Source organism: Ovis canadensis, chromosome 9 (genome assembly GCF_042477335.2).
Source record: "Ovis canadensis isolate MfBH-ARS-UI-01 breed Bighorn chromosome 9, ARS-UI_OviCan_v2, whole genome shotgun sequence".
Classification (NCBI taxonomy): domain Eukaryota; kingdom Metazoa; phylum Chordata; class Mammalia; order Artiodactyla; family Bovidae; genus Ovis; species Ovis canadensis.
Window position 1 is genome coordinate 25,883,376 of NC_091253.1, and position 11,037 is coordinate 25,894,412.

Below are 11,037 nucleotides of genomic sequence, written 5' to 3' on the forward strand. Positions count from 1 at the left end.
GGAGTTTCCATACCCGCAGGCCTGTGTCTGCTACCAATTAGGAGGCAAGGTAATTACACCATGATTACAGACATGCCCTTCCACTTCTTAATGAGCTACGTGGGCTTAGGCAGAAAGGCCTCTGCTGTCTGAAACTCAGGGACCACGCAGAGCTGCAAGGCCTGTGTGCTAGCCCAGAGGAGTGGTTTTCCAGCTGCTTTCAAGCCCTTGAAACAGATGAAAACCAAGCTATTTGGGTTGGGGTGGGGGTGTTGAAGGGGGCTCTGGGAGAAGGATCCAGGGTCCCATTTGCTCTCTAGCTCTGGATCCTGGGGAGACGGGGGCTGGGACTGGTCCTGGAGGTGGGATCAGGGTGGCCAGGACAGAGAGAGAGTGCTGGGGAGAGAGTCCACCGCCCACGTCTCCCAACCGGCACACGAGGACTTCAGGATCTTCAGAACTGTGTGCTCGGGCCCATGCGTCTGGCCCAGTTAGCCCATCTTTCACAGCAAGCAGTGAGTCTATACAAACAGAAATAGAAATAGGACCTTGAAAGGTGTCATAAAGGACTTCAGCCGTTTAATAACTCCAGTTTCCTTTCTTAAATTTACAGGGATGTTTAAGGGAAAACATCTCTTCTATACAAGGAATATTTATATGAATTCAGCAATTCTATGAACTCCCTTCTCTTTTTCTTCTGTTCAAGTAAAATTAGATTAAAAATAGAATCCAAGATATGAGTCTTCTGGTTTTATAAAATCATTTCCACCCATCTGTCCCTTACTCACCCTTCTGGTTTTTGTGTATTTGTGGAGTTGTTCAAAATGATGTTCATCTAATGTTAATGGTTTTTTTTTTTTTTTTTGGCCATGCCACACAGCATTCAGGGTACTAGTTAGTTCCCTGACAAGGGGTCAAAGCCATGCCCCCTGCAGTGGAAATAAGGAGTCTTAAGCACTGGACCCCCAAGGAAGTCCCTTCTAATGGTTACTTTCAGCTGGTTGGATTTGGGTTGGTTTTTTGTTTCTGTTTTTGGGATTTTCAGCGTATTTTGAATTCTTTATAATTAACAGGCGTTACTTATTTTTTAATGTGACTTTTTTTTCCTTAAAAAGAGATATGGGAAGGAAACTTATCAATCTTGTCAGCCAGAATTAATAGTGGAAACTGAGTACTGAGATGATGAGAGGATGGTTGATTGCTATTTCTCCCTACCCCCTTTAATTTCTAACAGAAAACAACTTGCTTTTAAAATAAGGAAAAAAGAAATCACGGGGACTGTGAAACAAGACCAGTGGCAGACCACTTGGCAACGATCTCTTCATATTTACTGACCAACTTGATGCCAGGTTCCAACGTTTACTGTCTCTTTATTCAGGGTTTTGGTTACTACACTTGGTAAAATGCTCTCATACACTTTACTTGCAATTATATATGCTGCCACTAGTTGGCAGTAGGCATATCAGTATACTGAAAGGTGTGAGTTTTGTCCGCGTCTCAGGTAAGAAGGCATCTATTACAGTTCGACTTTTTTGAGAATTTCTTTACAACTGATAGCCCAGGGGAAGCCGCTCAATTTCTTGTCTTCCTCAAATAAATACTTCAGACACAAGTTAAGTTCAGTTCAGTTCAGTTCAGTCGCTCAGTCGTGTCCGACTCTTTGCAACCCCATGAATCACAGCACGCCAGGCCTCCCTGTCCATCACCAACTCCCGGAGTTCACTCAAACTCATGTCCATCGAGTTGGTGATGCCATCCAGCCATCTCATCCTCGGTCGTCCCCTTCTCCTGCCCCCAATCCCTCCCAGCATCAGGGTCTTTCCAATGAGTCAACTCTTCGCGTGAGGTGGCCAAAGTACTGGAGTTTCAGCTTCAGCATCAGTCCTTCCAATAAACACCCAGGACTGATCTCCTTTAGGATGGACTGGTTGGCTCTCCTTGCAGTCCAAGGGACTCTCAGACACAAGTCAAACAAGTGATTAAAACAAGCAAACGTGACGCCTATTACACGTGAGACAGGGTAGCCTCCAGGTAAAGCACCCAGCTCTGGAAGCAGACAGGTCTCAGTCCAAACCCTGGATTCAGCACTCACTGGCTTCATCATCTTAGTCAAACTACCTCAGCTCTTTTGGCCTCAGCATCCTCATTTGAATGCTTGGAATTTAACAAGCCCACATCACAGGGTTGTTGTAGGACTTGAGTGACGTGGTGTTAAGTAAACGATTCAGGAAATAGTTCTTATTACTCCTGCTCCAAGTCCATCTAGAAAATTCCTGCTCAGCCTTGAGGACCCAGGTGAAACCCCTTCTCCTCAGTGAAGCCTCTGTTAACCTCCTGGCAGCAATTAGTTGCTGGCTCCTCTAATCCTATATCCTAATCCTTAACCTTAGGGTGCCAGTTTTTTCTTTGTATCTCTTGAGGGTATGTTATCAGGTGAGTGAAAATGTAAGATTTTACATCTTAATCTTGGGTCATGGAATAACCCAAGGACTCGAACTCCTAGAGCTTGCGTTCTAGTCCCGGCCTCCCTGTCCCAGGGCTGTGACCTTGAGTATCTTTGTAAACAGTTGTATCTCCATCTACAGAACATCTCCTGGGGGTTCTGAGGCTCAGATGAGGTGATCAATATGGGAAGATTTGGAGAAAGAAAGACTGCTGTACACATGGAAACTGTCAATGTCTAAGTAAGAACTGTGGGGTCAGAGCCTTGTCGATTATTCTAAACAAACAAACGGCAACACACACACATCACATATATACACACACACTCGCACAACACACACATACACACAACACACATCGCATATATGCACACACATTCGCACAACACACATCGCATATATGCACACATGCACACAACGCACACGTCACGTGTATATGCACATGGTACACACACACATACGTGCATGTACACACAGAGGCATGAGCAGGTCTCTTAAGCCAAAGCAACTTGAACTGCCCTTGGAAGCTGCCCAAACCAACCTCAAGCACAAGCCGGCCCACACCCAGTGCTTGGTGCTGGCTTGAGGGCTAGCCAGGCTCCGCTAGGGTGCCTTCTTTGAACCGCACGTGGTTATCATCACCTCGTATGTCAGCGTTCGACGCTTGCTTCCACCCCAAGACTTAAAGGAGGCCTTTACAGAGCTCAACAAGTGAGGGAGTGGGAAACAAGGAACCTTCCACCGAGGCTGCCTAAGGGGGGCTTGGAAGGACACGCGCTGGTCCGCTGCCTGCGGTCCAGAGTGACAGGGGGACCCTCTGTCCGTCTCTCCCTCCCTCCCTCTGTCTTTCTCACTCCTTCTCCCTCCGTCTCCGTCCCTCTCTCTCCATCTCTGTCTCTCTCCGTCTGTCTGTCTCTCCTCTCTCTCTGCACCCACGCCTGCAAGAGCTGGAAAGCCAGGCCTGGCTCAGGGCCGCTCCAGGTGACCAGCCAGAGCCCTGCTGCTCTCCCTCATCAGCGGAGCTGGTCAGTACCCAGGCTGGCTGTTCATTTGACAGACACTGCCTGAGCACCTACTGTGTGTCAGCCCTGGCTCGGCCCTGGGGGCACAGACTGGATGCTCAAGGTGGTGGAAGCCTGAGGAAGAAACGGAAAACAGATGTGGGGACCTCCCTGGTGATCCAATGTGGGACTCCGTGCTCCCCATGCAGGGGGCTCAGGTTCGATCCTAAGACCCAACACAGCCAAATAAATCAACATTAAAGAAAAAAAATGTATGGGCTGCCCTCTCCAGCCAGCCAGGCACTGTGGTGTTGCTGTCAACATTTGACTTAATTCCTGCACCAGCCTGTGAGGTATTTAAAGGTAAGAGGCAAAGTGTTAGTCGCTTAGTCATGTCCAGCTCTTTGTGACCCGCCAAAACTGTGGCCTGCCAAGCTCCTCTGTCCCTGGAATTCTCCAGGCAAGAATATTAGAGTGAATTGCCATTCCCTTCTCCAGGGAATTCTTCCCAATCCAGGGATTGAACCCAGGTCTCCTGCATTACAGGCAGATTCTTTACCATCTGAGCCACCAGGGAAGCTTGAGAGGTATTTACTTACTTAAATAGGTTCCACCAAATCTACCAGCTTAAGATAGAAACAAAGCTATTCTAATATTCAAATTATTCTCTCACCAGCACCTCCCACACCAACAGAAAGGCCATCATCTATCTGTCTGTCTTTCTCCATCTTTGCCTCTGTCATTGTCTCCCCATCCAATCCAGCAATCTCACTTCTGGGTACATACTCAAAAGAAGTGAAAGCCGAGTCTCAAAGCTACAGGCACCCCTGTGCTCACAGCAGCATTATCCACAAACACCCAAAGGTGAAACAACACGAATGTCCATGGCTCACAGAAGTGGGCCACACAGAGGAATATTACTCAGCCTTTAAAAGCAGAGGATTGCTGGTGCTGGACGAAGCTTGAGATCACTATGCTCAGTGAGATGAGCCAGTCACCCAAGGACTGATACTTGTGATCCAAGTTACGTGAGGTCCCTAGAGCAGACAAATTCATGGAGTCAGGAAAGAGGGTGGGGGTGCTGGGCATTGGGGGGTGGGGAGCCAGTGTTTAATGGAGACTTCAGTGTGGGAAGACAGAAGAGTTCTGGAGGTGGAGGCTGGTGACCGCTGCACGAGATGAGCGCACTCAGTGCTGCGGAGCTGTGCACTTAAAATAGTTGACACGGCAAATTCTGTGTCATTTGTATTTTACCACAATTAAAGCAGCAACAGCCATGGTGGTCTCTGGGTGTGGAGGGTCTGTGGGCGTGGGTGTGGGAAGAGGCCCCGAGTAGTTCTGGGTGCTTCCAAGTGACCTAGCCCTGGGGTCTTCCAGCACAGCCTTAACTCCAGGGGGGCAGGAACTGAGTCACAGTTATCTAAGGTCCCCAGCCCGTGTGTGTTGACTGACTACCCGACTGGCTGGTTGCGTAGTGCACTCGCCGCCTGGGAGCCTCTGGGAGAGTCCAGCCCCTGGGCAGCTCTGCAACCCAGGCCCCCTGCCAAGACGGAAGTGCCAAACAATAGCCCTCAAGAGGCCTCCCTGCAGCCAGCCGGATTTGCACCTCCACCGATAAAGCAGGCTTCCTCCAAAGGAAGAGATACCCGAGGGAGGGGAGCGCGGCTTCTGCTGGAGCGAGCTGAGAGGGGCCGGAAGGACAGGCAGGAGGGTGGGGAATCCTGGATGCCCACTATCCCTGGCCGCAGCGGGCGGCCCCTCCCCAGGGCACTAAGGACACCCTCGTCCTATGAAGCGCTGACCCTTGAGCCTGGAAGTCAGAGTCACCACAGGAGGGTGGGGGGACGTGAGCAGCCCCCCCCCCCGTTGAGGGCTGTGTGGCCCCACGGCCCCAGCTGCACCTTCCCTCCCTTGAAGGGGACAGGCGTCACCCTGTGATCACTGTGTATCTAGGCGCTGCTACCCCAAATCGCCCAGACCCAGGCCTGCTCTCCTGAACCTCTTCCTCCTCCACAGCGAAAACAGATAAAAATAAACAGAGACAGAAAAAGAAACAGCCATGAATCCCAAGGTGAGGTGGCTGACGGAGGTGATTACTCCCCCACCTCCCCTCCCCTCAGCATTCTGAGTCAATTGACAGCCTGAGTCAGGAGGCAGAGAGGGGCCAGCTCTGTCGTTGCAAAGCGGAAGTTCTGACTCAGAGCCAGATGGGTCCCTGCGTTCCAGGTAACCCCCCAGGAAGGAGCCAGGAGCCCTGCTGCCTGGAAGGGCAGAAACAGGGTGGGTTCACACCCCAAGAGTGGAGTCGCTGACCTCCATGGACCCCTCGGAGGGGAGAGGCTGCCTGGGTAACAGGTGCAAAAAAGGAGCTGGAGCCTTCGGGGGGCTGAGGTCTGGAGTGGGGGCTGGGGCAGGAGGAGGGGGTCACTGAGCTGGCAGGGAGCTGCTGGGCATGCTAGGGGCTCAGGAGACATGCATCGATGGAGGGAGGAGGCGCCTCAGTGAGGCTGAGGGATGCTGACCGAGGGGAGGCCGGCCCGGCCCACAGCATCCTAGTGACCGTGGGTGGCTGTGGCTGGAAGCTCAGGACAGGGTGACCTTCCCTCTGCCCTCACTACCACTGGGGTCCTCCCAAGAGGGCGCCCAGCGGACAGCCTTCACATTCTGCCTGGAGCAAGGGAAAGGGAAGAGGCCAGGAAGGGGAGCTGAGAGAGGGCAGAGGGCAAGGAAGGGAGGAGGGACACAGCCGGGAATTTCAGAGGAAGGGGGACAGTGTGGAGCAGGGAGAGGGTGGGGCTGGGGCTCCAGCGCGGCTGCACCCCCACCCCCTGCACAGAGCTGCCTGGAGAGGCACCTTCACCCCCCACGCCCCAGGAGCACGCCTTCTGTGCAGAGAGATGGGCAGGGGAGAGACAGGGCAGGCAGATCCTTGCTTGGCGGACCCTGGGGGCAGGGGGCTACTGCTGGGGGAGGGGGACACTGAACCCCTTCCTCCTGCAGGTGTGGAGCAGCCCTCTTGCTTCTCGGCCTCACCTCTCCCGCCCTGCCCCCTCCCCATCCACAGTGGTGGTGGTGGTGGTTTAGTTGCTAAGTCGTGTCTGTAGCCTGCCAGGCTCCTCTGTCCGTGGGATTCTCCAGGCGTCAGATCATTGCCCCCACGTGCAGTGGGCTGAAGTGTGTCTCCCCACAGATACGTTCAAGTCCTAACCACCCCCTAGTCCCCGTGAACATGGAAAAAGCCTGTGTCTATTAAGGATCTTGAGACGGTCCTGGATTTAGGGTGAAACTTTGATCCAGCGACAGGTGTCCCTGTGGGAAGGGGCAGGATGCTGACCCAGAGGGAGGAAGACCTGTGAAGACGGGGAAGAGGCTGGGATGACGCAGGGCAGGAGCCCACCCTGGAGCCTGAGTCCCGAGCCCGAGCATGCTGTGCACACTTGGTCTTGGATTCTGGCCTCCAGGTCAGCAGCAGGACACAGTTCTCAGGGTTTGTTACGGCAGCTTTGAGGATGGATACTCCTGGACTCCCAGGCCCATTCCTGTGTCACCAGGCTGCGAACAAGTGACAGAATGCAGGTGTCCCTGACCCTGCTTTCAGCTCCCTTCCTTGCACCCTGCACGGGACAGAAGCTGGCCCAGGCTGGTGCAGCCACAGCCAAGCGAGCCGTGAGCCTGACTGGCCCAGCTTCCTCGCCTCTGCAGACCTGCCCACCTCGAGGGGAAGCAATCTTGGTGAAAGTGCTGTCTGCGGTCGGTCGCGGTCAGAGCAAGGAGGAAGTGGGGAGATGACCCGGGCCTCGCAGCCCTGCAGGGAGTGTCTCTTTGCACCTAAATCCACAACTACACTTCTCCCAACAGAGGGGAACTTGCTGCCTTGCCCCCGGGGCTCACTATGACTGGTCCCAGTGTCACCTCCAAGGCTAGGGTTTTCGGAGCAGGTTCCCATGGACAGAGGAGCCAGGTGAGCTACAGTTTCATAGGGCTGCAAAGAGTTGGACACGACTGAAGCAACTGAACACACACAAAAAGAAAACAATCCTTCTGGGTGTCTCCCTCTGTCCTGCTTCCAGCAAGTTCTGAGTGCTGAGTGAGAACCTTTCAATCCCTAGGCTTAGACTTGGCCGTGGGCTCCCCACTACCGGGTCCTGGGTTCCAGCAGGCTCTGGCTGGCTGCCCCACCCACTCTTGATGCCCAGAGGTGGTCCTCACCAGCCCCTCTTCCAGTTCCACTCCCAAGACCCTTCCCCACCCTTGCCCCTGGTCTGTCTCTGGGCTAGGTAGGGTGGCCAAGAGGAGGGATGTGGACATGTGCAGGCCCTTGGGCTCCAACTTCAGGGTTGTTCTCAACCCCCTGCTCCAGACCTTGCTATCCGATCAGTCTCCAGATGCTGTGGAAGGGGCCCGCGGGTGCTTCTCACGTTTGGGTTGCATCTGCTTGGGGGCTGCATTTCCCAGCAGATGGGGTCACAGGTCATGCACACAGAAGCGGGTTCGCTTTTCCCATGTTCTCTCACCTGTTTTTGCACAAGAAGCCGACTGGGCCCTGGGAGGCTGCACCTTCCCGCAACTTTGGCTCATCTCACTCTGGCAGCTCAAGCAGGACTCAGGCTTGGAGAAGGGTGAAGGGGGAGACTGCCAAGTAGGGCCTGGGCTGGCCTGTGGGCTCCAGGAGAGCCACGAGTGAAGGGATAGGCGACCTGATGCAGAGCAAATCACTGCTGTGGGGCATCATGTCCACAGTACCGCCCAATTGACTCCCACCCTAGCATTCTCTCTCCATCCCCTTACAGTGTGTGCTACAGCCTTGGGGTCTGCCAGGCTGGACTTCAGCATTCCCAGACAGCTGGACCCTCCATCCGCAGCGGCACCTGGTTCAGGAAGTCCTCCCAATACACACGAGAACTTCAGAGATGCATTTGTACCAGTACATCAGTCAGGTTGCTTTGATCCCTTAGTGACAGTCAAGGGCTCACACTCTAGAGCAGGGTGGGCTTGCCTCAGCTCCTTCTTGCCTTTCCTTCCAGCTGGATGAGCCTGGGGATTTAACACCTCTTAGCACCCTTTCTCATCTTTAAAAAGAAAATAATTGTGGTTCCTTCTCATAAGTCCGTTGCAAAGAGTGAGATAATACATGTGAAGGGGCCTCTTGGAGTTCCCAGAACATGCTATATATTCTATAGGAAAATGATTATTATTGTTAGAATGAAGGGCAGGCCTATGGAGCCCCAGAAGTTTGAATATATTGGGGCCTTTGATTCAAATATACGCAGACTTTTTCGCCTCCGTGGAAAGTAGATGAAAGTAGGGGATTGAAAACGGAATCTTGGAGATAAATTAACTGGGCCGATATTTTTGTATAGCGAATCCCTCCCCTTGTGGATGACACAAAATCCCATCACTAAAACCTACCTTGCCCGTCAGTGCAAATCTCGTCCCTGTTGCTTCCTCTTCTGTCGCTCTGGGACAGTAAATGCATACTTTCAAGGGATTGCACAGGCGCCCACTGTTTATTCGTATGCCGCTGAAAGGTCACCTCTGCTTTGGCAGAGGTTCCCTGGACGTGAGCACCGAGATAGGGCAGCATGTGGAGGGTTTGGCCTCCCAGATGGTCTGCTCTCTGGGCTGGCAAATTCCAGCCTGGCTTCCTCTGCTGTTGTCACCGAGTTGCGGTTGCCATGGAGTCCGTGTGTGCAGGAGACAACTTTGCATCCCGCCAGCTTCTGGAACACTCATCCTGAGCCTTGAATCAGGTGGTGGGAAGTCTGTGTGCAGGGAGAAAGAAGGAGGCGTGGCGTGTGGGAGGGAGTCGATCTGGGCCCTGCACCTGTGTTAACGGAGCTGCGGAAGGAGGGGCGATGCCTCTGAACCGGGAGAGATGCATGGAGGCGGACGGTGCCCTGGGCAGGGGGGCTGCGAGGCAGGCTGGAGCTCCCACTGCATAGGCCAGTGGGGCTGGGGAGCCAGGCTGAGGCCCCCTCTCTGGCTTCTGTGGTTCTTTGCTGCCCCTCCCTCGACAGCCACTTCCTACTACTGTCCCAAAGTCACTCTAAGTGCAGCCCAGGAATTAAATACTACTGATTTAACATGTGCCCCTAATAAATGGATGAATAAACATTTAATGAGCTGTGGGGGATGCTCTTGTCTCCGAGTTTTACCCAGCTGGCTTGTTCTCAATATTCTGGACTTTGCTCAAAAGACTTATTTGAGAGAAGGCCTTCCTGACCACCGATCGGTCCCCACCAGAGTCCTTTGCTGTTTCTTACAGCACTTTGTAGTATCTGAAACCATCTGCATAAGCCCCAGTAGCACCTGTGCAGCGTGTGTGTAGATAGCTCCAAGACTAGCTCGCTGTAGACACTAATAACGTTGGGTGAATTGAGTAGTGAACTGGCACGTTCTGAAATCACAGTAGGTTTCCAGGCAGGTCCCTCGGAAAGAGATTTCTCTATGGCCACGTGGCCCTGGGAGAGCCACCTACCTGATTTCCTAGCCTGTAAAATGGGGACAGTGTAACTACTCAGTAAGGCGGCTCTAAAGCACCCATGGAGGCCCCCGCACAGCGCTCACCAGCCCTCTTGCCTTGTCTGGAGGAAGCGGGGCTCCAGTGCGGCTCAGCTCCAGAGGCACCACGCACACACCCAGGGATGGAGCAGAGTGTCGAGCCAAGGGCGTGAGTGAGGAGGGCGTTGGTGGTCGCTGCGGGCAGCAGGGACGGCCTTGTCTGTGTCAGGGGAGCAGGGAGGCCGTCAGGACGAGCCTGCCCGTGGGTTTCCTGCTCTCCCTCCTGGCCTGGTCTGCTCACTGGGTGTCTCAGGTCGCCAGGACCAGTGCCCTGGGACCAGGGGCTGGGACCAGGACGGGACACAGGAACGCCAGGAGGCCGAGGAGAGCACAGAACCTTTGGGCCTGGCTTCTCCAGAGCCAGGAGGGGCGCTCAGGGGCCCCCGTCTCCTCCCAGGGCTCCTGCTGCCGAAAGCGGCCTTCTCATCCCAGGTTTCCTACACCTGCTCCTTCCTCTTGGTCTATCTGCCCCTCCTGCCTCAGGGTTGCTCGCTGTGGAGCATTTGAACTCCGCTCCCACCACCAGAGCCAACGCTGTTTCCATATCTCCAGCCCAAGCTCCTGGGACAGACCAGCCAGCCTGCTTGGACAGCTCTAGGTACAGCAGGCTGGCGGCATGGCCAGCCCACGGGTTTGTCCCGGAACGTGAGCTGCCCACCCTGTCCTGCTCTCACCAGCTGAGGCTTTGACAGGCACCATGATGGGCATGCCTATGAATCCTCTCTACTCTCCGGATAGAGTCAGCGCCTCGCTATCCCATGGCAGTCTCGGCCTCCCCACCTCTGCATGCACCCCGGCTCGTGGGCTGCCTCCTGCCCAGAATGCTCACCACGCTGTCATCTCAGCTCGGAGACCACCTCCTCCACGGAGTCCTCCCAGTCGCCACAGTTGTCATCTCAGCTCGGAGGCCACCTCCTCCACGGAGTCCTCCCAGTCGCCACAGTTGTCATCTCAGCTCGGAGGCCACCTCCTCCACGGAGTCCTCCCAGTCGCCACAGTCAAATGTCACAGCTCCCTTTTTGGACCACTAAATCCCTTTGTCCCACGTTGATACT